General features: G+C 37.5%; 1 pseudogene; it reads left to right on the top strand.

Moving 5' to 3' along the window:
- Positions 1 to 213: 213 nt before the first annotated feature.
- Positions 214 to 6,000, top strand: part of LOC122625741 — a 43,616-nt pseudogene continuing 37,829 nt past the window's right edge.

Here is a 6,000-nt window from a genome sequence, read left to right as displayed (position 1 = left end):
TCTCGCTTTCTCATAGCTGTTGGACGGAAACATCCAGTTAATTTACGACACTTGGAATCTGTGTGAGTCGCTTTCGAAAAAAAAAATATATAGAACTCTTCGGACTCAGTAATTTTTCGCTCTCCTGGATTCATTCGCATCTTTTTTTTTTTAAAAATGTATAAGTATAAATAGAAGCGTCCTCAGCTCAACCACCTACAGTTCTTCATTGATCGCACATGTGAAAGGTTGTTAACGCCTCGAGCAACTGAGTAAGGGCTTGCATAGAAAAGTAAGGAAGTGGTAGGTTTTTTTCTAAAAGTGTGCATATAGTTCATATCCGTGACTTGATGGCAAGTGTACTTATATTGATACGTTACTACCAACGAAAATGTCTACAGACGTACGTGAAGAACATAAGAAATAGTGGATTATTGCAAGATAAAAGTTTGTAAAGGAAGACAAGTCAGTAAAATACTTGATCAACCACAAAAATAAAAGAAATAAAAAATTCCCTGTTGTTACATCGTGAAAGCAAAACGAGGATATAAACACTATTTAAAGTTCTTGGCGTTCAATGAACTCCCACAAACAACCGAAACCCGACTTGGTTCCCTGCCTCAGTAACTCAAAACTTGTTAAACCTCTTTTTGATTTTCGTTTTTTTTTAACTCTCCCCTTTGCTTCTTACTGCCTCTTGTTATAAATGGATTCGCGGTCGTAAATGGTCTGGGATCACGAAAAATAATTTAAAATAATTTGACACCAAATAAACAAACCGGTTTATATTAGCTAAATAATTAATTGTTCTGAAAAGAAAATAAGTTAAAGAAAAAATATTTGTATGGTAACAAAAGGAGTTAAAAAATAGTATTCTTATTTATTTCAATAGTCTCTTATGCCAAATAAGAATAGAATAATAAATCAGTAACACCCGCACTAGCTCACAATTATATAAAAATATCTGAACCATTTATTTATTCATAGTTAAGAACCAAAGCAAGAAGGATAAGCAGCAATGGCAACATAGGATTTATATTACGTGAGTAAGACATCATTATTATACCCGTTACTCGTAGAGTAAAAGGGTATACTAGATTTGTTGAAAAGTATGTAACAGGAAGAAGGAAGCGTTTCCGACCATATAAAGTATATATATTCTTGATCAGGATCAGTAGCCGAGTCGATTTGGCCATGTCCGTCTGTCCGTCTGTCTGTCCGTCTGTCCGTCCGTATGAACGTCGAGATCTCAGGAACTACAAAAGCTAGAAAGTTGAGATTAAGCATACAGACTCCAGGGGCATAGACGCAGCGCAAATTTGTCGATTCATGTTGCCACGCCCACTCTAACGCCCACAAACCGCCCAAAACGGCCACGTCCACACTTTTGAAAAATGTTTCGATATTTTTTCATTTTTATATTAGTCTTATAAATTTCTATCGATTTGCCAAAAAACTTTCAAATATCAAAACATTTTTCATAAGTGTGGGCGTGGCAGCTTTGGGCGGTTTGTGGGCGTTAGAGAGGGCGTGGCAAAGAGTTTTTTTGCAAATCGTTAGAAATTTATAAGACTAATATAAAAATGAAAAAATATCGAAACATTTTTCAAAAGTGTGGACGTGGCCGTTTTGGGCGGTTTGTGGGCGTTAGAGTGGGTGTGGCAACATGAATCGACAAACTTGCGCTGCGTCTATGCCCCTGGAGTCTGTATGCTTAATCTCAACTTCTCATCTCTAGCTTTTGTAGTTCCTGAGATCTCGACGTTCATACGGACGGACAGACGGACGGACAGACGGACATGGCCAGATCGACTCGGCTACTGATCCTGATCAAGAATATATATACTTTATATGGTCGAAACACTTTCTTCTGCCTGTTACATACTTTTCAACGAATCTAGTATACCCTTTTACTCTACGAGTAACGGGTATAAAAACAAGAGAAAATGCTATAAACGAGTTCCCAGACGAACCGTTACTTAGCTTGTGGAAGGGCAAACAAGAAATTTTCACATTATTTTAGCATATTGATAGATATAGGGAAAAAAATCAATTAAATTAAAAAAGTTTAAAAAAGTTATAAATGTTTGGGCGTGGCAGTATTTGGCGGCTTGTGGCCGTAAGAGTGGGCGTGGCAAAAAGATTTTTGGCAAATCGAGAGCAATTTACGAGACTAACAAAAGTGTGAAAAATATATAAACATTTTTCAAAAGTGTTGGCGTGGCAGTTTTGGGCGGCTTGTGGGCGTTAGAGTGGGTGTGGCAAAAAGTTTTTCTGCAAGTCGATAAAAGTTTACAAGACTAATAAAAAAATTAAAAAAATCAAGACATTTTTTTAAAAATGGTGGCGTGGCAGTTTTGACCGGTTTGTGGTCGTCGGAGTGGGCGTGCTAACATGGGTCATCTTGCGCTGCGTCTATGTCTCTAAAGTTTGCTATAGTTCCTGAGATCTCGACGTTCATACGGACGGACAGACAGACAGACGGACATGGCCAGATCGATTCGGCTATTGATCCTGATCAAGAATAGAAATACTTTATATGGTCGGAAACGCTTCCTTCTGCCTGTTATATACTTTTTACTCTTTTTTCTACGATTAACGGGTATAATAAGGCTGACGGCAGAGTGCGCGCGAGATGCGAAGTATATTGAGATAATAATAATAATAATAGAATTTAAAAAAAAAAATTAAGTGCGAGCATGCCAATATTGTGCGTTACAGTGGCACAGATTTTTCTTGGCATGTTCATAGAAGTTTGCAGGACAAATATCAATATGAAAAACAAAATTGAGCATTTTTCTACGGTGAGGGATTGGCAGTTTAGTCGTGCATGCTTAGTCGTAATATTTTAGCTTTTATTAACGATCCCGAAGACCCCGGACGGAAGGCCGGACCGTCATACGGACATGGTCCGATCGAGTCGGCTAGACATCGTGATAAAGAATATATATACCTTATACTCGTAGTCGAAACGCTTAAGTCTACCTGTTAAATACTTTTTAAGAATCTAGTACACGAAGAAAACCCAAAATGTAATTGCAAAAACTGTTCCAAAATTACCCACGCAAACAAAGAATGTTGACAGGCCCCTTAATAAAATAATTGTAAAAACCACCACCATTCCATAGACAAAATACCTTATCTTTATTACAGCAAAGGAACTTATGAACAAGTAACTTAAGAACGAAGCACATACAATACCATAAAACATACACGCAAAACACTCATACAGGCTAAAATACGATCGTAGTTTAAAGAAATGCTAATGCGCTATAGAAAATGGTAAAAAGGCAAATCCATACGCAAAATCGAACTAACCATTGCTCTTCAAAAGTACAACACCAGCATAACAATTATTTATTTTACATTGCATGATTAATTTGTAAAACTAAGGTACAGGTTAGATATCAGCCATAGCTACAGTGGTTTTCGGCTGAGAAAGAATAACATATTTTTGGCATAAGGATAGATTGGCCAAAAATAATAAAATTTAAAAATCAAACAATTTTCACAGGTAAGGGAGCGACAGTTTTGGGCGGTTACAGTGGGCGTGCCACAACAATTTCTGACATACCGATATAAAATGGCCATACAGTTTTTTACGTTTGATAGGGCGTTGCAACTTCAGGAAACAAAGTTGCGCTGCGTCTTTGTCTCTGGAATCTCAACGTTTTAGCTTTAAAAGTTCCAGAAATCGCGGCGTTCATACGGACGGACAAACGGACATAGCCCGATCGACTTGCTTGTGACCCTGATCAGGAATATATATACTTTTTAGGGTCGGAAATGCTTCTTTCTACCTGTTACATACTTTCAACGATCTGGTGTACCCTTTTACTCTACAAGTAAAAATCAAATACATAGACTTCGACTTGGTGTAAGTTCAAGTGTAACAGAAGCACGTTCTCGAACCCAACACAATTCGCAACTGCGCTCTATGCAAATAAACACCAGCAAACATGGAACACTTTGTGGAAACATACCCAAACCCTACAACAAACAAGAGAGAACGCTATAGTCGAGTTCCCCGACTATCTGATACCCGTTACTCAGCTAGTGGAAGTGCGAAGGAGAAATTTCAGCACTGACAGTTGTTGGCGGTTTGTGGGCGTTAGAGTGGGCTTGGCAAAAAGTTTTTTGGCAAAGCAATAGAAATTTTCAAGACTAATTAATAAATGAAAAAATATCAAAACAGTTTTTAAAAATGTGGGCGTGACAGCCTTTTGCGGTTTGTGGGCGTTAAAGTGGGCGTGGCAAAAAGTTTTTTGGCAAATCGATAGAAATTTACAAGACTAATACAAAAATGAAAAAATATGAAAACATTTTTCATAAGTGTGGGCGTGGCAGCTTTGGGCGGTTTGTGGGCGTTAGAGAGGGCGTGGCAAAGAGTTTTTTTGCAAATCGTTAGAAATTTATAAGACTAATATAAAAATGAAAAAATATCGAAACATTTTTCAAAAGTGTGGACGTGGCCGTTTTGGGCGGTTTGTGGGCGTTAGAGTGGGCGTGGCAACATGAATCGATAAACTTGCGCTGCTTCTATGTCTCTGGAGTCTGTATGCTTAATCTGAACTTTTTAGCTTTTGTAGTTCCTGAGATCTCGACGTTCATACGGACGGACAGACGGACAGACAGACGGACAGACGGACATGGCCAAATCGACTCGGCTACTGATCCTGATCAAGAATATATATACTTTATATGGTCGGAAACGCTTCCTTCTGCCTGTTACATACTTTTCAACGAATCTAGTATACCCTTTTACTCTACGAGTAACGGGTATAAAAAGTGGAATCTTTAAAATTCATTCTTAAAATGGGGTATATTGTTTATACATTGATAAATAGTATAGAAGTACGTAGTCGATCCCTTCGAAGCTAGTACTACTATCGTATGTGTTAATCTTAGTTTTGTAAATTGTGTCGATATTTTTGATAAATAAATATATAAATGAATTGATTAAACTTTATTGAAACGATAGCTGCACAGCGCCTCCTTTAATTCGTTTTCCTACGTACATATTACTGTATCATACTGTACACATTACTGTCTTCTACCTTCAAAGCGAACGGTCGTGTTTTTTTTTCTGCGCTCCGAATTTATTTTTGTTTTTGCCAAATCCAGCAGGGATTTTAAATACATTTTTGAATAATTTAATTTCCTACTTAGTACTAGTTAAATTTCCGTTCGCTTCGCGGTTGAATCTTTTGTGATTTGTGCATTATTTAAATAGGCTAGATCACTGCCCCATCCTCATCCTCACCCTCCTCTTCTACTTCTACTTCTTCCTCTTCAAAAAACTATAATCTAGCCTCACTATCTGTTATCAAAATGTAAGAGGCTTGTGTAGTAAGCTAACTAATTTGTATTCAGATAGCCCTTCCTTTGCATCCTATATTATTGTGTTTACAGAGACTTGGTTAAAACCAGAGATACTTAACTCTGAAGTTTTCCTAGGTATGTACACAGTATACAGGCATGATCGTCCCTCCAGGCGGGGAGGTGGAGTCCTAATTGCTGTTAGGTCTACCCTCACGTCAGAGGAGGTGCTTTTTGACGAGTTCCGTAACGTAAAATTCATACGCGTAAAGCTGTCATTTTCTGATAGCTCTGTTTATATTACGTGCTCTTACATTCCGCCGTCTGAATTTTCTTAATATATTAACTATTTGTCCGCTATCCAATCCGTTTCAAATAGACTGTCCGATAGGGACCAACTGGTTGTTCTAGGTGACTTTAATATACCAGGCACTACGTGGTCCACAGAAGAACAGTCAAATATTCTCCTGTCTATATCACTGCATGACTTCATTGGAAATTTTATAAATATGTAAAGTATTCAATTAGGTTTCCGCATGTTAGTAGACTACCTATACTATATAGTGGTCCGATATTGATACGTTTTAAGCCGATGGTAAATAATATGGTGTTTACCGAATTAGAAAGAATTATAATTGAAGCAAACAAAACTGTGATTTCTTTTTATACTAGATTCGTTGAAAAATAAGTAAAAGGCAGAAG

Source organism: Drosophila teissieri, unplaced genomic scaffold (assembly GCF_016746235.2).
Source record: "Drosophila teissieri strain GT53w unplaced genomic scaffold, Prin_Dtei_1.1 Segkk5_quiver_pilon_scaf, whole genome shotgun sequence".
NCBI lineage: Eukaryota > Metazoa > Arthropoda > Insecta > Diptera > Drosophilidae > Drosophila > Drosophila teissieri.
The sequence above is the reverse complement of the archived record's forward strand: the minus strand, read 5'-3'. Positions and strand labels throughout refer to the sequence as shown.